General features: G+C 43.5%; 1 protein-coding gene across 4 annotated transcripts in view; it reads left to right on the top strand.

Moving 5' to 3' along the window:
- The window catches only part of PPFIBP1 (PPFIA binding protein 1), a 117,409-nt gene that overhangs the window by 16,092 nt on the left and 73,795 nt on the right, over positions 1 to 27,522 (top strand). For 3 of the 4 annotated variants that reach the window (XM_081331664.1, XM_081331663.1, XM_081331661.1), the window contains exon 2: positions 19,212 to 19,300. The exons of the other annotated variant lie outside the window; for it this stretch is intronic. The gene's annotated coding sequence lies outside the window, so the exon portion shown is untranslated. The remainder of the gene's footprint in view (positions 1 to 19,211; positions 19,301 to 27,522) is intronic. 4 annotated transcript variants of the gene reach the window in all.

The following is a 27,522-nucleotide window of genomic DNA, read 5'->3' as shown; positions in this document are numbered from 1 at the left end:
GGGTGTGTCCAGGCATGCAGAAATTCCTGGAATTGAATTATTTTTGTGTTCTTGAAGCTGGCGTCTTCTCCAGCCATAAGGGAAGACATTCGCTCTCTGTACCAAGCAGACAAGTCCTCAACGTACGACCCCAGCCAAGCCCAAAATTGCCCTCGCTAAGCGAGACATGTCTTAAGTGAGTTTTGCCCCCTTTTGCGACCTTTCTCGCCGCAGTTAAATGAGTCACTGCAGTTGTTAAATTAGTCACACGGTTGGTAAGCCAACCTGGCTTCCCCATGGACTTTTGCTTGTCAGAAGGTCGCCAAAGCTGGAATCATGTGACCCTGGGAAGCTGCGACCGTTGTAAATGTGAACAAGCCGCCAAGCATCCGAGTTTTGATCACGTGACCGTGGGCATGCGGCAAGGGTCGTAAGTGTGAAAAACGGTCATAAATCCCTTTTTTTCCAGTGCCGTTGTAACTTTGAACAGTCACTAAGTGAGCTGTTGTAACTGGAGGAGTGCCTGTGTGTCCATTTGCTATTTCCTTAATTCTTCCCTATTAACTAGCAGGGTGGTTATTTAGTTTTAAAACCCTGACCTGTTTTTCATTGTCTCTTGAGCATCTTTATTAGCAAGTATCTTTTTGTAGAGTTGACACCCACAAATTTCTGTTTCTAAATTTCCTCTCCTTCCTAAGCCACTGTGGATTACTTGTGTTCACATCTATTTTAGCCATTGTGGCTTTTCACTTCGGCACTGAGGAGCTTTAATAGATGTAGGCGAAGTTAAATCAAGCAGAACTGACTCTACTGTGCTGGTACGTGAAAGAATCAGAAATAGAATAGGATCTCCTGAACTCTCATCGGCCTTCATCGTAAACTATCTTATCTATCATGTGGCCCAGTTGCGAATAGGCTGTTCTGTACCAGCCTGCTACCGGCCCTGCAGAAAAGGCAGGGACAACCCCTTTACAAACGGCAAGAGGCTGGAATTACGCCTGCCAAATTTCTAGCTACAAAAACAAACAAGACACGAACCAAGAAACAGGAGCTTTGTTGTGACTCAGGGCCAGCCTGTGGGTCCGGCAGCCGGCTCAGATGTTTCGGATGACTCAGATGAGGGGGGGGAGGAGAATGTGGAAGACGAACTGGTTGATGATGGCTTGGAGGCTTCGCAGAGCCCCCAGCCGGGGCCCTCTTCTCAGCTGCGTGAGCCCGATAGTGCGGAGGATGATGACCCACAGCTGGCCCTGTTCAAGGACGCCCGACGCAGGAGGCAGTCGAGCAGGAACAAACAGAGAAAGGCTGTGGGACTCCTCGGGAGGAGGCACAGGGAGGCCACGCCCTGAACTCTAAATAAAAGGAGTGTTTGGGGAAGGGCTGGTTGCTGAAAGCAACCCTTCCGTTTGAGGATTCAAGTTCCAGTGTTTTTGTTTCTTGTTCTGTTTGTGTAATAAATCTTGGCAGACGCTTTGCAGCCTCAGACGCTCTCCAGTCTCTACTGTTTGAACAGGGGTTTGCCTTATTGCAAGGCCGGTAGCAGGCTGGTTCAGAACAAGCTTTAAGAAACACGAACTATCCAAGCGGTTGCCTTCAGCAAACCAGCCCTCCCCACACATTCCCCTTATATAGAGTTCAGGACGTGGCTTCTCTCTGCCTCCTTCCGAGAAGCCCCATTGCCTTCCTTTGTTTACTCCTAATTGACTGCCTCCTGCGTCGGGCGTCCTTGAACAGGGCCAGCTGTGGGTCATCTTCATCCACGCTGTCAGGCTCACACAGCTGGGTCTCCATGGTGACCAAGTGGGAGGGGCCTGGCTGAGGGCTCTCATCAGCAAGATCTTCAACACCCTCAGCAAGGTCTTCAACACCCCCCTCCTCCTCCTCTGAGTCGTCCGACCCAACTGCCGAACCCAGAGGCTGACCCTGAATCACAACATAGGCCACGGATTGGTAGCGGGCTGCAGCCCACAGGTTGAGGACCCCTGTTTCATTTGCCTGAAATGTTATAGGCTCTCCTGCTCGAGCAAAGAGTTGGACTAGATGACATCCAAGGTTCCTTCCAACTCTTATTCTGTATTCTATGTTCTGAAAAGGATTTTCTCTTCCTCCTCCTCCTCCATTTCCATCTGGAATCCAATTGGAAATGGAGGAGGAGGTTTGCATTGTCCTTCAACGATCTTTTCCTCTCTACTGTTGTCTAGATAGATTGTACTACAAACTCCCACCAACTAGGTCAGAATAGGCAACCTTGGCTCTTTTATGACTCGTGGACTTCTTCCTGAGCCAGCATGACTCAGCTTGGAAACCTTTCCCTTTCCCCTCAGCGTGAACTGGCTCAGGAATTCTGGGAGTTGAAGTCCACGAGTCATAAAAGAGCCAAGGTTGCCTATCCCTGAACTAGGGCAACAGTTGACTAAGACCAGCCAACATATCAGAATGTAGCGGATTCCAGAAGATTATTTTAGTGCATTTAATGGAAAGGTTTAGACGTAAGGTTCAGTCACAGTCTTCCTGGGCTAACAAGATACTAGGGATCGTAATTGGAAGGTGTCTCTGCTTTATGACAGTCATAATCCTCCAAATGAGACAGAATCCTTTGCCTCCAATTTCCCAATTCCCTCCCGAAAGGATATAGCAATTTTTGGCTCCAGTATATGTGGTAAATCCTTTTTTTTTCTCCCATTTTTTGACGGTGGGATTGATTGGCAGAAGATTCTCAGATGTGACTCGGGTATGCTAGAATCTTTATTGCAGACAAGAATGAAGAATTTTACATTTTGATGGTTCACTGCTGAGCAAAGATTTTAAGGTTTTAACTTTGGAGTGCAAGCTTTGGGGTTTTTTTCCTTTCTGAGCTGATGGTCACTTGTGAAGTTGAGATATGTTTACATATTATAGGCTTGTAGCTGGCAACCACTAAGGTCATCTCAGCGTGCCTGGCTGAGGAATTCTGGGAGTTAAAGTCCACAAGTCATAAAAGGGCCAAGTTTGAGGACCCCTGTCTTTGGCTGCAAAAAGGTGCTAGATTCCTGTACTAAGCTATGCTTTGTGTTAGAGCTCTGATTTGTGTACCCTGCCCAGTTCTAGAATGCAGTGTTGGAAGCTAATTCTGCTGACTGCCGACTGCCAGCAGTTCAGCAGTTCGAATCTCACCGGCTCAAGGTTGACTCCGCCTTCCATCCTTCCGAGGTTGGTAAAATGAGGATCCAGATTGTTGGTGGACAAGATGCTGATTCCGTAAACTGCTTAGAGAGGGCTGTAAAGCACTGTGAAGCGGTATAAGTGCTATTGCTATCTAAGCCCTGGTGGCACAGTGGTTAGCGTGTAGTATTGCAGGCTAACTCTGCCCACTGCCAGCAGTTCAATCCCGATAGGGCTCAAGATTGACTCAGCCTTCCGTCCTTCCGAGATCGATAAAATGAGGACCCAGATTCTTGGGGGCAAGACGCCGACTCTGTAAGCAGCTTAGAGAAGGCTGTAAAACACTGTAAGTCTTAAGTGCTGTTGCTGTTGCTAAATTAGGACTGCCCTGATTTTTTGCAAATGTGAACCCTGAAAACTTCTGCATAATGCCCCAACAGAATTGGTAAACCAATTTGTAACTATAAATATAAATAAATCAATAAATAAATGGTAAGTTTATAGGTGCTTGGCAGTGGTAGGATTCAAATTTGTGAACAACCAGTTCTTGTGTGTGGATGCCACTTCCGGAAGTCCATTCTGGGCCTGGGCAACAAAAAAAAACTAGCTACTGGTTCTGCCGAAGTGGTGCGAACTGGCTGAATCCCACCCCTGGTCCCTGGCCTGTGTTACTAATGTTTGTTTGTTTAGATATTTGTTTGTTTGTGATCCATTTTTCCACAACTGAGATTTTCCAGACTTAAGAGAACAGTAGAACAGAATGAAAAGTCAGTTAATTAAATTATACCCACAGAAACACAGCAAGCTTTTTAACAGTCCAAAAAGGTTATGCTTTTTTTTTTGAAAAACAAACAAACATGGAAAGCAGTTTCCTGCGTATATTTAGTGAGGTATATCTGACTTGACTCTTCCGCATTGCCGAAAATGTAAACAAAAGGTTTCATTGTGGGAAGCAATTTAATTTTTCCTCCGAGCTTTGTTGGGTAAAGTATTTTTCCAAGCATACAGAAAAATCTGTGGGTCACTTATTCCAATAAAGCTCTGACATTCTCGGCTACACTTCGACATATATATATATATATATATATATATATATATATATATATATATATATATATATATATATATATATATATATATATATATACATATACATATACATATACATATACATATACATATACATATATATATATATATATATATATATATACACATACACACACACAGCATACACACACACAGCATACACACACACACACACACACACACACACACACACACACAAAAATTTGGCCTGCTGCTAATTACATCAGTTGTGCCTGAACAATTCCCAGCATGTTATGCTTGGCGAGCCGGGTAGATTATACCTAATTTTGGTTTCATTTCTCTGAAAGCTGAAGCGGGTTGCAATAATAGGAAATCAATCTAAGCTTGAAACTGCTGCTTTCCTGGTTAAATTCCTCCCCCCCCCCAACTCCCAGTGTCTTTTATAGTAATGAGATTCCCCCAGCACAAGAGCATATGAAAGTTTCTCAGTCAATATATATCTATGGGGAAAAAGCACGCCAACAAAACAGAAATAAAGGCTTTGGAATATTTCTAGCATAAAATCAGAGGCAAAACTGGAAGGAAATCTGTTTTAAGTCAGAATCACTCCAGCTTTTTGGGGGGGAAGATGATGATGATATTATTATTATTATTATTATTATTATTATTATTATTATTATTATTATTATTATTATTATTATTATAAAAAGCTGGTTCAAATGTACCACGTTGCATTAAGGACCGGAAATTAAAATATTGACATGCAAAAGCATGAATTTTGGAGTGTAGGAATGGATAGGTTATCTTCCTATCAAAGTTTCTCCACGCTACGTGAATTTATTTTCCTTGCTTAACCAGTTTCCCCCCCTCCCCCCTCTTCGCCTATGTCTATCTGTCATTCTGGCAGGTTTTCAGCTTGAGAAGCTGCAGCTGCCTTGCAAACTGTGTGGAAAAATTACGAGTTTCTAGTTTATCTGCTCATGTATATCTTAGGATAGCCTGTTTAAGATGGTATGGAGAAAGGACCCCAGTTTTACAAGTTGTTCTTCCTCTGGATTCCTTTTTTTTTTTTTGGAGTGTCGTTGACTTCAGTAGTTAGAACAAGCTCATCTTGTTCAACTTGATTTATTGCAATGTGTAGATAGAGTTCTGGGAATCTTCCCTGGTCTTTTTTTAAAAAAAATATATATATTGAGACTTCTTTGCTATTATGAGGTGAAACTACCACCTTTTAATGCATTTTTTTTTATGACTTTAGGGTCGAAACCCTGCCTTGCCAGTCTTGATGGCCACTCAGATCCCAAATGTAGAATCTGTCCACTGTTTTTAAAGAGAGCCAGGTTTTTAAGCTTTGAGCCGCTGATAAAAAAAGTAAATATTTTTCTTGGGTGGTGCCTAAAGAGACCATTGCTCATTGTTTTGGAATAACTGTTTGAAACTGTTTGAAAATAAAAAGCTTTTAGAGCAATTAAAAAAAATAAAAGTTGCTTTTATAAATAAAAGGGAGGTGTTTGCAAGAAAATAGATGCTTCTATGCTAATATTGCCAGCCTCTTTCTGTAAGGTTAGGGCAGGATATTTTTCCTGTGGAGCAGATTGCAAATGAGAGTAAGCTAAATTGATTTGCGTGGCATCTTCACAGCTGAGGTAAATTTTTACTCAGAGGTTCCAAGTCTGTGATTTATAGGTAGCCCTCGACTTACGACCACAGTGGAGCCCCAAATTTTTGTTGCTAAGTGAGAAATGTGTTAAGTGCGTTTTCTGCCATTTTGCGACTTTTCTTCCTACAGTTGTTGTTAAGTCAATCACTGCAGGTGATCAAGTTAGTACAGTAGGCCTCAACTTACAACGTTTCGTTTAGTGACTGTTTAAAGTTGCAACGGCTCTGAACAAAACTGACTTATGACCTTTTTTCACACTTACGACCGTTGTAGCATCCCCGTGGCCAAGTGATCAAAATTCAGACTTTTGGAAACTGACTCACATTTATAACGGTCGCAGCATCTCGGGGTCACCTGATCCACTTTTGCGACTTTCTGAGAAGTAAAGTCAATGGGGGAAGCCAGATTCACTGAACAAATGTGTGACTAACTTAACAGCTGCGGCAATTCCCTTAAGAACTGTGGCAAGAAAGGTCGTAAAATGGGGCATAACTCAACAAATGTCTCACTTAGCGACATAAAGGCTGGGCTCAATTGTGATCGTAAATCGAGGACTAGCTGTCCTAGGAGTAATGAGTTGGAATTAAAACAGATTTCGTTAAGTCTAATCATAATGCATTTCAGAGATTATGGAGTGGAAAACCCAACATTTTCACTCCTTTATCCGTGCAGCGGTTCCTCAACCCAATTGATTTGGAGAACATTTGATTGAAATGTAATGAAATGTCAGCATTCAGTGCTTCAACATTATTCAATCTCCGTGGCATTTCGCTGATATGAGATGATGGACTTACACACAGGAAATGTTTATCTTGCTCTTCTCCCTCCAGTTCTCTCTCTCTCTCTCTCTCTCTCTCTCTCTCTCTCTCTCTCTCTCTCTCTCTCTCTGTGTGTGTGTGTGTGTGTGTGTGTGTGTGTGCACGCACGCACACATACACACACTTTTGGATCAGTCTTCACTCTCAGCAACATTTTCACAAGTGGTTTGTTTAAAGTTAAAATTAAATTTAAAGTTAAAGCAATAGCCGGATTCGCTTTCCCACGTGCGATTTACTTAACAACTGCAGTCATTCACTTAACGGTGGCAAAAAAAGCTTGTGAAATTGGAGGTGACTCACTTGAGCAACCACCACCTGAGCAATGGAAATTGTGGTCCCAATTGTGAGAAGAGGGGGGGGAGGAGGAGGAGGAGGGGAGGAGGGGGGAGGAAGAAGGAGGAGGAGCAGGAAGAGGAAGAAGAGGGGGAGGAGGAAGAGGAAGAAGAGGGGAGGAAGAAGAATAAGTAGTGGAGGAGGGGGAGGAAGGAGAAGAGGATGAGGAAGAAGGAGAAGGAGGAGGACAACGAAGAAGAAGGGATAAGAAGGAGAAGGAGAAGAGGGAGGAAGAGGAGGAAGAGGAGGAAGAGGAAGAAGAAGAGGGGGAGGAGGGGGAGGAAGAAGAAGGAGAAGAGGAGGAAGGAGAAGAAGAAGAGGAGGAAGAAGAAGAAGAAGAAGAGGAAGAAGATAAAGTCTGAATGTTTCAACCACTTGTCTTGCATCTCAACTCCTACCAAAGTTAAGAGCCCACCTGACTTAGCAATGGAAATTCTGTCCCCAATCACGGTGGTAAGTCGAGGACCACCTGTGAGTTCGTACGCCTTATTTTTTTTATCTTCTTTCCATTTTCATCTTTCCATCTTTTCAAAGGGGGATGGTGGTAGTTGACTGTAAGGAGAAAAAAAAACCTGACAGACTGGAACAAAACGTCTACTTTAATTTGTGCCTTGCATGAAAGAATGGTGAGATAAGAGCCGTAGCAACTTTTTTTGGAGCTGCTGACAGCGGTGGGAATGAGCTGGTGAGAAATGTTGCGTGGATGCTTCGTTTTTTACAAGAAGGATTTCAAACTCTCCTGCCTTGCTTTAGACTCAAAACCAGACTGAGCAGATAAATGATTAAAAGCTCAACCAGAAACTGGAGCTGAGTTCTAGTCCTGCCTTTAGGGAACGGAGCCATCTGGAAGAGCTTGGGCCCCTTGCTGTCACTCAACCCTAGGAAGAAGGCAATAACCCATAAAACCTTCCCATGTAGTCACTAGGAATCAAGACCAAATCAAAAGGCTGAAGAAAACATCCTTAACATGCAAGGTAAAGGTAAAGGTTCCCCCGCACATGCGTGCTAGTCGTTTCCGACTCTAGGGGCCGGTGCTCATCTCCGTTTCAAAGCCGAAGAGCTAGCGCTTGTCCGAGGACGTCTCCGTGGTCATGTGGCCGGCATGACTAGACGCCAAAGGCACACGGAACGCTGTTACCTTCCCACCGTAGTGGTCCCTATTTTTCTACTTGCATTTTTTACGTGCTTTCGAACTGCTAGGTTGGCAGAAGCTGGGACGAGTAACAGGCGCTCACTCTGTTACGCGGCACTCGGGATTCGACCCGCCAAACTGCCGACCATCTGATCAACAAGCTCAGCATCCTAACCCACTAAGCCACTGCATCCCTTTAACATGCAAAGAGAAAGCCAATTGTTCTTGTTTTAAAAAAAAATCTTTTTTTTTTTAAAAAAAAAATCTTTTGAAAAGCCCAAAAGGTCGGGGCAGTATGAACCTTGGATGGAGGCTGTTCCATACAGAAGACCCATCTCTTAGGTCTTATAAGATGACGTTGTTTTTACAGAATGGAATTGGACCGTTAATTGTAGCATCTGGCCGGAACACCTTAAATTATGTTTGCAACTTTTTGCAGGAGTGTGTGGGGTTGCTGTGGGATTCTGAGAAGTGACATAGCTGTTTTAATGAGTGGTGGACCAGGCTGCTTTTACTTTCCTGCACCCTGGGAAGCATATTTTGGAGACTCAGTCTGGACCCCTGCACAGTTGGAATGGCATACTCAATGCAGATATAGGTTAGCAGGCTTTTAGCTTGTGGTTCTCAACTTTAGTAGGAGGAGATAACAGGATTAGTGGTTGAAACATTCAGACGTTAAATCATCATACTCCTCCCCTTCTCCTCCTCCTCTTCCTCCTCTCCTTCTTCTCCTCTTCCTCCTTCTCCTCTTTTCCTTCTTTTCCTTCTCCTCCTCTTCTTCTCCACCTCCTCTTCTCCTTCTCCTTTTCCTTCCCATCCTATTCCTCCTCCTCATCTCTTCTCCTCCTCCTTCCCATCCTATTCCTCCTCCTCTTCTCCTCTGCCTCTTCTCCTTCTCCTTCCCCTCCTCTTCCTCCTCTACTCCTCCCCCTCTTCCTTTTCCTCTCCTCCTCCTCCTCCTCCTCCTCCTCCTTTTCCTTCCCCTCCTCTTCCTCTTCTTCATCTTCCACTCCTTCTGGTGTCCGGGGAGATACAAAGTTTTGATTCTTGCACTTCTTTCAGCCTCAGCCATTGTTATTTGATGCTGTTGTATGTCTTTGATGTTGTCTCTCCATCTTCTTCTGGGTCTTTCTTGCATTCTTTGGCTTCCTCTTTTTGTATATGCCTTGTATGGCACAGAATCCCAAGACTTTAGTTTCTATTGGTTTCTGTAAATATAAGCAGAATTGCTGTATATGTGTAAACGTTCTGTTTGGGGGGGAAAAATATGGAATTCAGGTTTTTAACATGGCTGGAGTCACTTTGACTGAGTGATAGGCGGGACTCGTGATCGAAAAGGCAGCGAACCAACATTGCAGAAGGCACCCAGCACTCAAATGGGTGTCCCAAAGGTCCTTTTATTTTAAAGGCAACTGGACTTTCTGATTTTTCTTTTAAGACGTTTCGCTTCTCATCCAAGAAGCTTCCTCAGTTCTAACTTTAGTTGGATGCAAAACATCTTAAAAGAAAAAAAATCAGAAAGTCCAGTTACCTTTAAAATAAAAGCAGCTTCGGGACAACCATGAGCTGGGTGACTGAGAACCTCCGTAGACATTCAAATGGGTGCCCAGTACAGGATAAGATTGCCTAGTATGAACAATTTTTCCCCCGAAAAACTTGTTGATTATTCATGGAACTTGATTACTCATCTTCATTAAGGAATCGTCACCGAGCAAGTTACAGGTTCCCTGTGGCATTTTTAAAACTCAAGTCAAACAATGGGACTTTGTTTTGGAAAAGCAGGTCTAAAATAGAATACATTATAAACTTTCTACAGCTTGCCTCTAATTGCCATGCTTGGTACCTTAACTCCGAGGTCTTCAAACTGCCTGGCTGAGGAATTCTGGGAGTTGAAGTCCACAAGTCATAAAAGGGCCCAGTTTGAAGACCCCTGACGTAACTACGTGAAGGGAAGACTACTTAAAATTTAAAATGACCCCCATCCCCAAGGAAAAATAAGAATTATTGTAAACATAGGCAAAATCTTCCACACAAATAGTCCTTGACTTACAGCAGCTCATTTAGCGACTGTTCGAAGTTACCACAGCACTGAAAAAAGGGACTTATTACTGTTTTTCACAGTTACCACGTTTGCAGCATCCCCACGGTCACGTGATCCAAATTCAGACGCTCGGCAGCTGACTCACATTTATGACGGTCGCACTGTCGTGGGGTCACGTGATCCCCTTTTGCAACTTCCTGACAAGCAAAGTCGATGGGGGAAGCCAGACAACTGTGTGACTAACTTAACAACTGCAGGGATTCACTTAACAATTGTGGCAAGGAAGGTCATAAAATGGGGCAAAATTCACTTAACAATGGTCTCGCTTAGCGACAGAAATTGCTAAGGGCTCAATTGTGCTCGTAAATCAACTACCTGTATTATAAACATAGGGAAAATCTTCCGTATGGCCACATTTGTCAACAGAAAATTGCCATCTCCAGCTAAAATCCATTCCTGAATTCATCTATTTCCCCATCAAGTTTGCGTGTTGTGTGTGTGTGTGTGTGTATGTATGTGCGTGTGCAAATATGTATATGAGTCTGTATATTGTCCAGATAGCATTCCTTGGAAGAAAAAACAGGGCCAGAAAAAATGTAAATTAATAAGTACTGATTAAAATTAATTGCCTGTAATATCAGACACAAAGTTTTAATGCTTGTTTATTTGTGGGGCTTGTATCCTGTATAATTGAACAACACTCAGAATTTCCAAGCTACAAGTACTCCTTGTTTAGCAACCGCTTGTGTAGGCACTACAGAAAGAATTAAATTTTACTAGGTAAACAGCTCCTGTGAGGAATAATTGTTCTTCAGGTAAGTCTTCCAAACAAAATTGGTGGGTAGCAGTTTACGTCTGCAATTGTGTGCCTCTTCCCTTCCCTTCCCTTCCCTTCCCTTCCCTTCCCTTCCCTTCCCTTCCCTTCCCTTCCCTTCCCTTCCCTTCCCTTCCAGTTGTTAAGCGGATCACCACGTGACCTGACTCAATTTTATGATGGTTTTACAATGGTTTTAAATTAAACCACTGTGCTTGTTAAGCCAATCAAGTGCTTGTTAAGTGAATCCATTCTTCTGACTGGGTGTTTTTGGCCAAAAATGGGAAACAAGAGACTCGCAACAGTTAATTGTGTTCTGTCGTGCTGCCGTCAAATCCTCAAGTGTCCAAATGCGTTGTTGTCTGCATGTCACCACAGTCGCAAAGAACGGAAACCACTGGATTAGCCCCATTTGATGGGTGATGGGTTTGGATTTTAATATTGTTTTAGTGCATTTTTACTTATTCTTGTTAGTTTGGGGCACCTTGTTTAATCTTTTTTTAATATTTGTATTCTTGTATTTTTATATGCTTGCCCTGTTCACCGCCCTGAGTCCTTCGGGAGAAGGGCGGTATACAAATAAAATTATTATTATTATTATTATTATTATTTGTTCAGTGTGTCTCCGGATCTTGTGCCCACGCACAGTCTATTCAACAATTTCCATACTTCACAGCTTTCGGTGGTATAAACACACAATGCTGGTCTGATTTGAGAGCTCTGCAGTTTGATGGAGTTCTTGCATTGAGCCAATCTCCATGTATACATGGTTGTACTTTGACAATAAAGATTCATTCACCTTTCCTATGATTTTTTTTTGTTTAAATAATGCATCGGATCACTGCCTAAAAATTACATTGTACTTGCGACAATTCGCTTAGTGACAGTTCGTTCAAAGCTACAACGGCGCTGAAAAAAGCAACTTACGACCGTTTTTCACACTTAAGACCATTGCTGCATCCCCATGGTCATGTGATCCATATTTAGACCCTTGGCAACTGACTCGTAGATCTGACGGTTGCAGTGTCCCAGGGCCATCCGATCCCCTTTTGCGACCTTCTGCCAAGCAAAGTCAACGGGGGGAAAGCCGGATTTACTTAACCACCGTGTTACTATTGATTTAACAACGGCCGTGATTCGCTTAACAAATGGGATTTTAAAAAAAGGTCATAAGAGGAGGCAAAGCTCACTTGGCAAATGTCTCGCTTAGCAACGGAAATGTGAGGCTCCACTGTAAGGACTACTTGTATATTCTCTTTCCAATCAAGAGTGAAAGGCAATTGAGCACCGTTTTGTTTTAAAGGAAGGGGGTTTTTTGGAACAAAAGCACATGGGCTCTTTCTCTCTCTCGCTGGCTGTGCTGCGTTGTTGGTAAAATCCCCCAAAGCAGACCCTCACTAAAATGCAAAGCCCCTCCTTATCCCCAGCATTTGATGTTCTGCACCCACCAATTTCTACATAGAAAAGAGCCTCTTTGTTGCCACCACCTGATCTCTTGAATCTGCCCTTGGCTTGTGAAGGCGGGTTTGGGATTTACCTTATATCTTTGGTTTCAAATTTCAAGAGCTGCCCTGTTTTATTTCAAGCCTCAGATTTTGCTGCCCAGTCCAAATTGGCTTTTAAACTTGGGTTCCAAGAGCAGATTTTGGAAATGACTAAATCATCCCGGTTTGGAAGGAGAAACCCTTAGGAAAGTTATCTTTGTGGTTTGTCTAGACGGCCCAGTGTTGATCTCAGGCTGTATTTCCTAGCTGTGTTGACAGAGAATCTGGGGAGGTTTAGCTCAGCACGTTGGTTGGTTGAATGTCTTCCAAGGGTTTATCAGAGTTTATAATTATATTTTGATTGCTTTATGCTCGCAAAAATGGTGTGTTTGCCAGGAAATTCCCTGGAACCTCTGTTTTGGCTTTGCAGTGGGTCAGAATTTTGGCATAAGGCCACCCTCATGCACAGGAGGGCTAATGCCGTCCTAGATTGCATCAGCAGATGGATAGTTTCAAGATCATGAGAAGTGACAGTGCCATTTTATACTGCGCCGTTGGGACCATATTTGGTATACTGCGTCCAATTATAGAATACAATAACAGAGTTGGAAGGCACCTTGGAGGTCTTCTAGTCCAACCCCCTGCTCAGGCAGGAAACCCTATACCATTTCAGGAGTCACGTTGTGCATGATCGGTTTCCGAATCCGATAAAATGAGGGTGCTTTAAGATATCTGTGCATACTGTTTGTTTATTTGTGTCAGAAGCATCACAATTGAGGCCCACTGTAGGACATAAAATTAAAATACAAGATTAAAAATAGGTACAAATTAAAGGGATCTTGCCCAGACACTAGCGACATTTCTGTGCATACGTAAAGCAGCACATTGGATGAAAAACCAGGTTTCAGAGTATGACCAAAAATATTTTAATTTGCTTCACATAAAGGGTGTAGATTAGCTGATTAATAGATGTGTATGCTGCCTTTTCTTCACAAACGCAAAATGGTTTTCTTCGGGTCATGAAATCCTCCCAACAATAAAGCTAATGGGTTGGGTTGGACTGTGAGTTAAGTGACTGGTGAATTTCTGTAGAGTAACACTGCGTTTCTGCAATGCCGATCCAACTTCATAACCATAATACAGTCAGTTCTTGACTTAAAAGCACAAGGCAGCCCAAAATTTCAATTGCTAAGTGAGACTTTGGTTAAATGAGCCTTGCCCCATTTTACGACCTTCCTCACGTGGTCCCTGCAAACATCACAAATAATGGCACTTGCCAAAGTGCCTGAATTTTGAACCCCTGACCATGGATTTTATTTTCCTGGGCTCCAAGATCACTGCAGATGGGGACTGTAGCCAAGAAATTAAAAGACGCTAGCTCCTCGGGAGGAAAGCCATGGCAAATCTAGACAGCACACTAAAAAGCAGAGACATCACCCTGTCAACAAAAGTGCGTATAGTCAAGGCTATGGTCTTCCCAGTTGCAATGTATGGCAGTGAAAGTTGGACCATAAGAAAGGCTGAGCCAAAGCATTGAGGCCTTTGAACTCTGGTGCTGGAGAAGACTCCTCCGAGTCCCTTGGACTGCAAGGCGATCAAACCGGTCAGTCCTAGAGGAGATCAACCCTGACTGCTCTTTAGAAGGCCAGATCCTGAAGCTAAAACTCAAATACTTTGGCCACCTAATGAGAAGGAAGGACTCACTGGAGAAGAGCCTAATGCTGGGAAAGGTTGAGGGCAAGAGAAGAAGGGGACGACAGAGAATGAGGTGGCTGGATGGACTCACTGAAGCAGTAGGCGTGAGCTTAAAGGGACTCCAGAAGATGGTAGAGGACAGGAAGGCCTGGAGGAAAGTTGTCCATGGGGTTGCGATGGGTCGGACACAACTTCGCTGCTAACAGCAACGACCATGGGAATGCCGCAACAGTTGTAAGTGTGAAAATTGGCCGTAACTCGTTTTTTCCCCGGTGCCATTGTAACTTCAAACATTCACTAAAAGAACGGTTGTATGGATTACCTGTACCACCCTGGGCTCTTTTTAAGGAATCTATAAGGTCTTAAGTTGTTAAAACAGGTAACGTTTCCACCAAATGCTGTTGTCCTTAGTCCTTTTTTAGGAAACCCATAACTTTGTATATAAAAGTTGATACCAAGCCAAAAAAAATGGCTTAGGGCTAATTTTATAAAAACAGGGTTGAGTTTGTGCACAGCTGGGGTGCATCAGCTACTGAAGTGCAAGTGTTAAAAAAAGTGTTTAAGCAGTATTACTTATCACACTTACTTGCTATATTCTATTTGGAGATGCATTTTTTTAATTACTTGGCGAGCGGCATTCATTGCTGCTGATTGGTTGTTTCAGGCCCTATGAACACTATTGAAAATTAAATCTGACACATCCTGGAATAGCTTATTGGATGTGTTGGTCTACTTAATTGCTACTCAACTTGGTGATCGATAATGGGGGTGCATTTTAGCACATACAATGAATATCTGGTCGGAGAGGCTATGTCGAAAGATTTCAAGCAGGAGCTGAATTTTCAGTGTTTTATATTCAGGAAGAGGTCCAAAGTCTGATCTCCAGTTTGTAAGCAAAGACAAGAGATTCCAGCTGTTCCTGCAGAAAAGCAAAATCTTGGAGTTGAGTTTTTGTGTTCAGAGAAGGAGCAATTTAACCAACCGCTGGGATAGTAATCAGATGCTCAAGACAAAAAAAAACAACTTGTCATTTCGTATTTTTAGCACTGGCAAGGAGTTTTGTTATCAAATCCTATGTCGCGCTACGAAATCCTGCATCAACCTGAGAACGTCAGAAATGAAAAAAGGATGATCAGACGGATGAAAGAATTTTAGTCCCAAAGGTGCTTTTTAAAGAGGCGACTGGACTTTCTTGGTTTTACCTTGAAGACGCTTCGCTTCTCATCCAAGAAGCTTTTTCGGTTCTCAGTCAGAACTGAAGAAGCTCCTTGGATGAGAATCGAAATGTCTTCAAGGTAAGACCCAAAAAAGTCCAGTCGCCTCTTGAAAAAGCACCTTTGGGACAGCCATGAGCTGGATGACTGAGAATCTCCATAGAAAGAATTTTAGTTTCCAGAGGGACAAGTAGAAACCCTTACGACTTAAGCTGGTAAAATGAATCCATATGAATCCTCTGTCCTTAAGAAGGAGCTACTGCAAAAACCACAGAATTTAAAATTGCCTTGTCACAGTTATTAAGTGAATCACTGCACTTGTTCAATTGGTAACCTGGTTGTTAAGTGAATCTGGCTTCCCCACTGACTTTGCTTGTCAGAAGGTCGCAAAAGGGGATCACGTGACCCCAGGACACTACAACGGTCACAAATGTGAGTCAGTTGCCAAGCGTCTGACTTTTGATCAAGTGACCCTGGGGAACCTGCAACAGTTGTACCTTTGTAAGTGTGCAAACGGTCGTAAGTCCCTTTCTTCACTGCCGTTGTAACTCTGAATGGTCACTAAACGAACTTTTGTAAGTCGAGGACTACCTGTTTAGAAGTATTCTGGGAAATACAGGGACTTTCTTCACAAAATGAAACAAAAGAGATCGAAGACTGACTTTTGAAGCAAATGGAGATTGAGTAAATTTAGAACAACGGCTATGTTTTCTTGCTGTCTGCAGTGTCTGTTCAGGAGCGTCTAAATTCTACCGTCGCTTTTTGTGGTCTGCCTCCTGGGAACCAGTTATTTGCCAATTATGCGCTTTTCTAAAAAACTGTGATTTAGAAGGCAGCGTTTAAACCCCATAATCATGTATTGTGTCAAGGTGCACAAAAATAAAGTATCAGCCCAGGGTTATGGAAGTAGATTCGGCTGGAGAGATCTGAATTTCATCAAGGGAAACAAACTCCAAGCAACAAATATATTGTGCTTAAAGAAACGGCATTTTTTGCTTTGGGGTTGGGTTTTTTTTTGGGGTTTTTAGTTGCTGTGATTTTATTTTATTTTTATACTGGCGAGCAGCATTGAAACTGCTTCAAGCATGAACTATTCCTACAGAACTGGGTTTTGGAGAGGTGGAAGGAATATATTATGTTGTATGCGATAACCCTATATGGTGCCGCCGTTCGGAGAATGCCGTCTGGCGACCCCCAGGGGGAGGGCGTTCTCTGTGGGCGCGCCTGACCTGTGGAACCGTTTACCGGTTGAGCTCCGGATGGCTCCCGACCTTCGCTCCTTCCGACGCGACCTAAAAACCTATTTGTTTGAACAAGCCGGCCTGGTCTGATGGGTTTTGTTTTAATTATTGTTTTAATGTAATTTATTTTCTGCATTGGGCACTAGGGTTTAATTTGTTTTTAATTTCTGTATTTTGGGTATTTTGGTATTTATGTCCCTGTTCACCGCCCTGAGTCCTTCGGGAGAAGGGCGGTATACAAATCAAATAAATAAATAAATAAATAAATAAATAAATAATTTTGTATTGCATATGATAATTAGAAAAGGAATAGAATAGAATATAGACTAGACTAGACTAGACTAGACTAGAATAGAATAGACTAGAATAGAATAGAATAGAATAACAGAGTTGGAAGGGACCTTGGAGGTCATCTAGTCTAGCCCCCTGCTCAGGCAGGAAACCCTATACCAGGGGTCAGCAACCTGAAACAGTGAAAGAGCCACTCAGAACCGGTTCCCTCACAAAAGGAAAAACTGGGAGCCGCAAAAAAATGTGTGCGCATGCACATACATGCACGCATGCGCAGAACAGGGTTTGACTAAAGAGTGGAGCCAAGGCGAGATATGCACCTGCCCTGCATATTTGAATTGATTGGTTGAACTTTTTTAGTCCCACTTTTTTTTTTTGGACTGCACATGGCAGAGGACTGGGAGCCGCAGGAGATGGCTGAAAGAGCCGCATGCGGCTCCGGAGCCGCGGGTTGCAGACCTGTGCCCTATACCATTTCAGACAAATGATTGTCCAACCTCTTCTTCAAAACTTCCAGTGTTGGGGCATTCACAACTTCTGGAGGCAGATTGTTCCAGTGGTTAATTGTTCTAACTGCCAGGAAGTTTCTCCTTAGTGCTAGATTGCTTCTCTCCTTGATTAGTTTCCATCCGTTGCTTCTTGTCCTGCCTTCAGGTGCTTTGGAGACTAGCTTGACTCCCTCTTCTTTGTGGCAGCCCCTGAGATACTGGAAGACTGCTATCATGTCGCCCCCTCGTCCTTCTCTTCATAAAACTAGACATACCCAATTCCAGCAACTGTTCCTTATGTGTTTTAGCCTCCAGCCCCCTGATCAATAATAAATATTGCATATGACAACTGCAGCAAGATTGGTGTTACACCAAAACTTGGGAAAACAATATGGCGGTAGTCCTCGACTTACAACAGTTCATTTAGTGACCGAAGTTACAACAGCACTGAAAAAAGTGACCTATGACGTTTTTTTTCACACTTACGACTGACGGCTCCAGCAACCCCTATGGTCACATGATCTACGTTCGGATGCTTGACAACTGACTCATGTTTATGACCGTTGCAGTTTAAGGTGATCCCCTTTTGTGACCTTCCCAACAAGCTGAGTCCATGGGGAAGCCGGGTTCACTTAACAACATTGTGACTAATTTAACAATTGCCCGTGATTCCGTTAACAAATATGGCAAGAAAACGTCGTAAAATGGGGCAATGCTCGCTTAACAAAATTTCTCACTTGGCAACATAGACTCTGGGCCCCATAGACGGTCCTCGATTTATGACTACAATTGGGAAAAAGAAATTCCGTTGCTAAGCAAGGTGGCTATTAATAGAACGGTCCTGGTTTTATGAGCTTTTTTTTTTTTTGGGCAATGCTTGTTAATAGAACCACTGCAGTTGTTAAGCACATCGTGTGGTTGTTAAACGAATCCAGCTTTCCCCCACCCCCGTTGACTAGTGCTTGTCGGAGCTTGCTTAGGGAGGTCGTAAATGGCGATCCTGTAACCCTGGGATGTTACAACTGTTGTAAAGACATCCTGGTTGCCAAGCACCTTAATTTTGGTCATGTCAGGATTGATAACTACTATATAATGAAATGGGGGCTACCCGAAAATTAAGTTTTCTTTTATATATTATAGGCTAGTTCGGAATATCTTATTCCAATTAGGTAAAACCTAAAAACAGGAGGTGGATATGTATATGTGAAAATATATTGAAAATTGTTTTAACTGATTGTGTTACAATTAGAAATGTATTGATTTGATTAATTTGACTATGCTATCCTAACAAGGGGAATTGGGGAGGGAATTCTTGTTGATGTAACTTGACCTATCTACAAATGACTTTGTTATGTACTACTCTTTACTTTTAACTACCCAACCACCATTTGTTGTTGTTGTTAGCTGCAAAGTCGTGTCCGACCCATCGCGACCCCATGGGCAATGTTCCTCCAGGCCTTCCTGTCCTCTACCATCTTCTGGAGTCCCTTTAAGCTCACACCTACTGCTTCGGTGACTCCATCCAGCCACCTCCTTCTCTGTCGTCCCCTTCTTCTCTTGCCCTCAACCTTTCCCAGCATGAGGCTCTTCTCCAGTGAGTCCTTCCTTCTCATTAGGTGGCCAAAGGATTTGAGTTTCAACTTCAGGATCTGGCCTTCTATTGCTTCATAAATACCTGGATGTAAAACTAAAAAAAAACAGTAAAACTTCTATTAAAAAGAAAAGAATGGCCACGTAACTTGTGGGGATGCTGTCATGATTACAAATGCGAGGATCAGCTTATAAGTCTCTTTTGGCCTGAGTTGCACTGTCGTCTTCTCCCATTCCCAGTGATCTTCTGTTCGTATGGATGAAGTTACCTTGAACAACTGAGGAGATAAGAAACTTGAAGTCCCTCAAGGTCTGCCAGCTCTTCCGTTGTGAGTAATCTGTTCTCTCCCCACTCCTTTACCTTTCCACTGGGGTTTATAATTTCTTACTATTTTGTAAGCCATACCTGAACAGGTGTTATAAATTGATCTGTGTGCAAGGTATTCCTTGACTTAACGACGGTTCGAAGTTTCCACGGCACTGAAAGGAGTGAGGACCGTTTTTCACCCTTACGGCTGTTGCAGCATCCCCATGGTCACGTGATCAAAATTTGGACGCTTGGCGACTGACTCATATTTATGACAGTTGCAGCGTCTCAGGCCACGTGATCCCCTTTTGCGACCTTCTGACAAAGAAACTCTCTCCAGGACATAGCACAGAAGCGTTGCTTGAGTAGGGTCCGCAAGATTGTCTGGGACACTACACACCCTCTTCACAACCTGTTTTCCTTGTTCCCTTCTGGGAGGAGGGGGCTCCGTGGTACCCGAAGCAGAACCTCCAGATTCAGTCACAGTTTTGTTCCATACAGTGAAATCTCAAGCTTCCTCTTTCTGCTATGTATTCAAGATGGACAGTGATCAATATTTATATGTATATATACATATCCCCTGGACTGCAAGACGATCAAACCGGTCGGTCCTAAAGGAGATCCTGAAGCTAAAACTCAAATACTTTGGCCACCTAATGAGAAGGAAGGACTCACTGGAGAAGAGCCTAATGCTGGGAAAGGTTGAGGGCAAGAGAAGAAAGGGACGACAGAGAATGAGGTGGCTGGATGGAGTCACTGAAGCAGTAGGCGTGAGCTTAAAGGGACTCCAGAAGATGGTAGAGGACAGGAAGGCCTGGAGGAACGTTGTCCATGGGGTCGTGATGTGTTGGACATGACTTCACAACTAACAACAACAACAACAACAACATATGGGTGTGTGTGTGTATCTATCATCTCTCTCTCTCTCTCTCTCTCTCTATATATATATATATATATATATATATATATATATGTGTGTGTGTGTGTGTGTGTGTGTGTGTGTGTGTGTGTGTGTGTGTGAAGTGTTTGTTAAGTATTTAGAATACCTTGCTAGGCCCCAAACACGGGACATATCTTATTTCCTGTTTCAGCCTAACCCAAGGCCATCCACAGGCAGTAGTCACAGCAGTGACAGCTCATATTTGTGTAAATTTTTTGGGGGGGATTGCTAACAAAGAATTAAAGTTTATTATTATCAGTTTCCCTTTAATTCTTTGTTAGCAATCCAAATACACACACACACACACACACACACGTATATAGCATGTGAGTGGGTAGATATATTTCTTTTTAGAGCAGGGAACAGAATTTCATTTGAATGTGGGACAGTGTGCTCACAATAAAAAATGACGAAGTTTATGCTATGCTATTCTATGCTATCCTGTGCTATGCTATCCCATACCATCCTATCCTATCCTACCCTACCCTACCCTATTATCCTACTTATCTTATGTCCTATCCTATCCTACCCTATCTTACCATACCCTACCCCACCCCACCCCACCCCACCCCATCCTATCCTACTCTATCCTACTTATCTTATGTCCTATCCTATCCTATCCTATCCTATCCTATCCTATCCTATCCTATCCTATCCTATCCTATCCTGCATCCTATCCTATCCTACCTTACCGTATCCTACCCCATCCCATCCCATCCTATCCTATCCTACTTATTTTATATCCTACCCTGCCCTACCCCATCCTATCCTGTCCTATGCTACTTATCTTATCTTGTGACCATTAAAAGTTACAATGGCACTGAAAAAACAGTGTGTTTAGTGTTTTCACACTTTCGACCCTTGCAGCATTCCCCATGGTCATGTGATCAAAATTGGGACGCTTGGCAATTAACTCCGATTTATGATGGTCATAGTGTGCCGGGGTCACGTGATCCCCTTTTGCGAGCTTCTGACAAGCAAACTCAATGGAGAAGCCAGATTCACTTTACAACCCTGTTACTAATGTAACAACTGCAAGGATGCACTGAACAAGTGTGCCAAGGAAGGTCATAAAATGGGGCAAAACTCACTTAACAGCTGTCTTGCTTAGCAACATAAATTTTGGGCTTAGTTGTCGTCGTAAGTTGAGGACTGCCTGTATTTGACTTTTGGTGAGGATCTAGTAATTTCTAGAAAGATGTCTCCTTTGATTGATGAGTAAAAGATAGGGGGTCTTTATCAGAAAAGACCATATATAACTTGTATGTTATGTAAGGGTGAATGCTTTGAAAATAATTTGAAGAAAGTGATTTTGAAGCTCACCCAAGTCCAGCTTCTCCCTAGTATTTTATGACTTTCCAGATTTTTCCCCACAAGCTAGAAATATGCTACAGATGCTTTAAGAGTTACACTAAAATTAATAAGTAGACTTCTTAAAGATCAAGAGAGCCAGATGTTTTTATAATGCCTAGAGGTGGTTGAAAACTACGGTATTCTGTAGTTCAACTGAACGAATTCCACACTGTAAAAATGAAAACAAAAATGTTTTTTTTTTATGGTGTCTCGGAAAGGTATAAAAGGTATAAGAAGTTCAGATGGTCACCTTCAGGAAATTAAGTTCTGTGCTGATGGAGGGAACAAAACAAAATGGTAAAGGAAGATATCCCCAACAAGGAATGCAGACAAACAAGTTTGCCCTGTGCAATCCATAGAAAATCTAATAAATAGATCAGCTGTTCCAAGGATAATTGTACATTCCATCTGGGCTTATTCATAAGCAATATGATTGTAGTATTTTGCTGGGACTGTTTTATCATATATATTTTTGTTGAATAGAAAAGTTGAATAGCTGTGAAGAGGGTGATTTTGCTTTTCTTGCTGTGAATAAAAGCTGTCAAAAGAACTTAATATTGCAACTTCAGCTCTGGAGTCTTTCGAAGTTGCTAAGTCACTGATGGTGATCTTCTTCTCCTTCTCCTTCTCCTTCTCCTTCTCCTTTTTCTCCTTCTCTTCCTCCCACCTCACCCTTCCCCTTCTCCTCCTCCACAATTATTTCTCCTCCTCCTTTTCCTCCTTCTCTTTCTTCTCCCTTTCCTCCTCCTAGCCCAGGGGTAGGCAACCTTGGCTCTTTTATGACTCGAGGACTTCAACTCCCAGAATTCCTGAGCCAGCACGGCTCAGCTTGGAAACCTCTTTCCCCTCAGCCTGGCTGGCTCAGGAATTCTGGGAGTTGAAGTCCACAAGTCATAAAGCGGCCTAGGCCTAGCACAGGGGTAGGCAACCTTGGCTCTTTTATGACTCATGAACTTCAACTCCCAGAATTCTTGAGCCAGCACGGCTCAGCTTGGAAACCTCTCTCTTTCCCCTCAGCCTGGCTGGCTCAGGAATTCTGGGAGTTGAAGTCCACGAGTCATAAAAGAGCCAAGCTTGCTTACCCCTGTCCTAGGCCTTCTCTTTCTCCTCCTCCTCCTTAAAAAAGATATTTTTTTTCTCGCCAAGAAAGTAATGTCTTACCTTCATATAAATGTAAACAATTTCATAATCTCTTCACCTCCTCTTAGTTAACAAATATACAGGTCTTCCTTCCCTCACCCGCCTCTTTAACAATCGGCAAATCCAACATTTAACATCATCTCCAGTCTAATTAGCAGCAAAAAAAATATTCCTGTTCTGGAACATTGGCCTTGATCAACATAAGTCTTCCTATCTTCTGCGTTTCCTTCAGTGTAGGAGGAGATCCCAATAAATCCATGATTTATGGCCTCTTCCTTCAAACCTCAAGACTGTTTGGGAAATGAATGTTCTCCTGTGGTCTGGCTGTTCCTGGATGAGCCATATTGTGAATGTCTGAAATGGGCAGCTCTTAGAAGCGAGAAATGTTAGAACATTCTTGGAGGCTACTTAGATCAAGGGGAAATCTCACTAAAGGCAACGTTTTATTGAGGCCAAAAGCTCATCCCAGCTACATAACTTTGGTCAATGCATCAGGTCAATGCTTTTTTTTTTTTTTAGCAATAAGCTTCAAAAGAATAAAAACCAACAGGAAATTGCTGAGCGCTGCCCTGCGGCTCTGGATGTTGGGCCAGGAAACCGATACTAAACGTACTTATTCCAACAAGAATTGCGATTCATGTATGACGAAAACCATTGTGAGCTTAGCAGGGTAAAATGGCTCGGCTTAGTTTTGGGACCTTTTCTTTCATGTCCTTTTGATACAAGCCCCCCCACAAAGGTCCTGTCTGCCTACACATGGAGAGTATCCTTTGCACGCGCGCATAATATAAGATGGAGTATGCTCAAGTGCAGGCTATGAGTGCGTAATGATGGATAATAATGGGTAATAATGGGTAATGGGTAATAATGGGCAATTGATAGTATCCTAACTGGATGTGCCTATCTGTTCTCATGTACAGTATTAGGACAATTTCATTCCACTCTTGGTGTATTCGGGTTACAGTTTTTATCTACAGGTTGCTAAGGAACACAAACTACACTATTATTTAGCTCATCTTTAATCCCAGTTTCCAGTATGGGATCCATCTTTTTATCCTACTTATTCTCTTGACATCTCTGAGGTTTTTTTGTCCACTCTGTACTTTTCCTTCCTTCCTTCCTTCCTTCCTTCCTTCCTTCCTTCCTTCCTTCCTTCCTTCCTTCCTTCCTTCCTTCCTTCCTTCCTTCCTTCCTTCCTCCCTCCCTCCCTCCCTCCCTCCCTCCTTCCATCCTTCCTTTCATTTTCTCTCCCTTTCTTCTCATCTCTTCCTCCCTCCCTCCCTCCCTCCCTCCCTCCCTCCTTCCTCTCCCTTCCTCTCCCTTCCTTCTCATCTCTTCCTTCCTTCCTTCCTTTCCCTTCCTTCTCATCTCTTCCTTCCTTCCTCCCTCCCTCCCTCCTTCCTTCCTTCCTTCCTTCCTTCCTTCCTTCCTTCCTTTCTCTCTCCTTCCCTCCCTCCCTCCCTTCCTTCCTTCCTTCCTTCCTTCCTTCCTTCCTTCCTTCCTTCCTTCCTTCCTTCCTTCCTTTCATTCTTTCCTCCCTCCCCCCTTGTTTTTTTAACTTTTTGCCTTTCTTGTCTCCCTCCCTCCCTCTTTTCTTCCTTTCTCACTCCCTCCCTCCTTTCCTTCCTCCCACCCTCCCTCCCTCCCTTCCTTCTCTAGTTTACCTTTTTGCCTTTCTTGTCTTTCTCCCTCCCTCCCCTCCCTCCCTCCCTCTTTGTGAAGGGTGAAAATCTTGACCTCACAGACCAAGAAATATTGATTTCTAAGTTATTACAATTTGCTCTTTCTCACTTGGGAGCTTTATTCACCTCTCTCTGAAGTCACTTATTTTAGGAGCCGAAAGATGCATTGTCGTTGTTGTTGTTCCGTCCCCTTCTTTCTGCCTGGCATTCATTCGTTCAGTCCAAGACCGAATCTCTCAGTGCGTGACACAACGAGGGGCTTTGTTCATCGGCTGGCTGTCGCCACGGAGCCTGACGCTGATCTGAGCAGAGAGGGGAATGACTGTCCCGAGGTCAACCAGATGGCTTCCTTGCCTAAGGCAGAGCCTCAGTTTCCCCCATTGCGAGTCCATCTCCTTAACGCACTCTCTGAACATTGTGTGCTTAAACCCGACTCACAGCTAACTCTTTTTTTATTGATCATTCCATCATTCCTCATCATCCCTGGAATTGATTGATACTCACCAATATGTAGGCTCAGCTCACCTGCAAGGCACCGCCGCATTTAGGAAAGTCTGGACTGGTTTATCTTTTGAATTATCTGAGACGGCATTTTCCGAAACTTATATTGATCCTGGTAAAGAGGGAAGAAATTTGAAAACCGTGGAATGTACATCTAGTCCGTCATTTGGTGACCCTTCAAAGTTACAACGGCACTTGCGGCCATTTTTTTCCTGCACTTATGACCATTGCCCCATCTCCGTGGTCACGTGATTTACAGTCCTATACTTGACCAACTGACTCGCATTTATGACGGTTGCCCTGTCACGGGATCCCCTTTGGCGACCTCCTGACAAGCAAAGTCAATGGGGGAAGACATATTCGCTTAACAACCTATGCTCCTAACTTAACAGCTGCAGTGATTCACTTAACAACTCTGGCGAGAAAAAACATAACATGGGGCAAAAGCTCAGTTAACACATTTCTCACTTAGCAACATAAATCCTGGGCTCCTTTCTAGCCGTACGTCGAGGACCGCCTATATTGAATGCAACTTGGCCTGTTTTGACTTTTGGTCGCTTAGACTAAGAATGCTTCGGTATGCCCTCCCTGCAGTTGCCAGTTGTCACCCCATATTCTGAGTAGGGGGTGCGTTGAAAACACACCAGTGTGGCAATTTTAACCATGGAAACCAAGCGGAGATAATTTGAGTACTAAATATAAACATCTCATGAAAAACGATTATTCTATTTTTAATAGGAACCTTCAAGAATCTTGTCTCTAAATATACAGAATAATACAGAATAACAAGAGTTGGAAGGGACCTTGTAGGTCATCTAGTCCATCCCCGTGCTCAAGCAGGAGACCCTACACCATTTCTGAAAAAGTGGCTGTCCAGTCTCTTGAAAGCCTCCAGTGATGGAGAAAGAAGGAAAGGAAAGAAGGAAGGAAGGAAGGAAGGAAGGAAGGAAGGAAGGAAGGAAGGAAGGAAGGAAGGAAGGAAGGAAGAAAGAAAGAATAGCAGAATAACAGAGTTGGAAGGGACCTTGGAGGTCATCTAGTCCAACCCCCGCTCAAGCAGGAGACCCTATACCATTTCTGACAAGTGGCTGTCCAGTCTCTTGAAAGCCTCCAGTGATGGAGAGAGAAGGGAGGAAGGAAGGAAGGAAGGAAGGAAGGAAGGAAGGAAGGAAGGAAGGAAGGAAGGAAGGAAGGAAGGAAGGAAGGAAAAAAGAATAGCAGAATAACAGAGTTGGAAGGGACCTTGGAGGTCATCTAGTCCAACCCCCCGCTCAAGCAGGAGACCCTATATCATTTCTGACAAGTGGCTGTCCAGTCTCTTCTTAAAAACTTCCAGTGTTGGAGAACCCACAACTTCTGGAGGCAAGTGGTTCCACTGATAGATTGTTCTCACTGTCAGGAAATTTCTCCTTATTTCTAGGTTAAATGTCTCCTTGATCCATTTCCATCCTTTATTCCTTGTCTGGCTTTCGGGTGCTTTGGAAAACAGGTTGTCCCCCTCCTCTCTGTGGCAGCCCCTTAAATATTGGAAGGCTGCTATCGTGTCACCCCCTGGCCTTTTCTCTTTTGTTAGACCAAGACATACCCAATTCCTGCAACTGTTCTTCATATGTTTGAGCCTCCAGCACCATCCTCATTTTTGTTGCTTTTCTCTTCCCAAAGTTCCTGCTGCTGAGTTGAGACATTTGCCAAATGAGTTTTGCCCCATTTGGCGACCTTTCTTGCCGCAGTTGTTAAGTGAATCAGCGCAGTTGATAAATCAGCAACGCTGTTGTTAAGCGAATCTGGCTTGCCCATTGATTTTGCTTGTCAGAAGGTCGTAAAAGGGGGATCCCGTGACCCCCTGGGACACTGCAACTGTCATAAATGTGAACCAATTGTCAAGCATCTGAATGTAAATGATGTGACCACGGAGATGCTGCAATGGTCCTACGTGTGAACGATGACCTTTAGTCATTTTTTCCCCCGCTGCTCTTGTAACTGAATGAACTACTAAACGAACTCTTGTAAGTCAAGGACTGGCTGCATTGGAAACCTCTTAAAGTTAGAATGCAGCTGCAGCTGAGACTAAAAATCTTGAATTATAGGCCTTTGTGAAGCTCCTAAACGTTGATGGTTGAACCCCCCCCCTTGCCCTTTGGAGCAGACTTTGATTAGATCAGGGGTCTTCAAACCTGGCCCTTTTATGACTTGGGGACTTCAACTCCCAGAATTCCTCAGCCAGCGTGCCAGGCTGAGGAATTCTGGGAGGGGGTCTTAAAACTTGGCCCTTTAGCGTGCCAGGCTGAGGAATTCTGGGAGGGGTCTTCAAACTTGGCCCTTTTATGACTGGTAGATTTCAACTCCCAGAATTCCTCAGCCAGCGTGCCAGGCTGAGGAATTCTGGGAGGGGTCTTTAAACTTGGCCCTTTTATGACTGGTGGACTTCAACTCCCAGAATTCCTCAGCCAGCGTGCCAGGCTGAGGAATTCTGGGAGGGGTCTTCAAACTTGGCCCTTTAGCGTGCCAGGCTGAGGAATTCTGGGAGGGGTCTTCAAACTTGGCCCTTTTATGACTGGTGGCACTCAACTCCCAGAATTCCTCAGCCAGCGTGTCAGGCTGAGGAATTCTGGGAGGGGTCTTCAAACT

This window comes from Vipera berus (genome assembly GCF_964194415.1).
Source record: "Vipera berus genome assembly, chromosome: 6".
Taxonomy (NCBI): domain Eukaryota; kingdom Metazoa; phylum Chordata; class Lepidosauria; order Squamata; family Viperidae; genus Vipera; species Vipera berus.
This window is presented reverse-complemented; position numbering and strand designations above follow the sequence as displayed.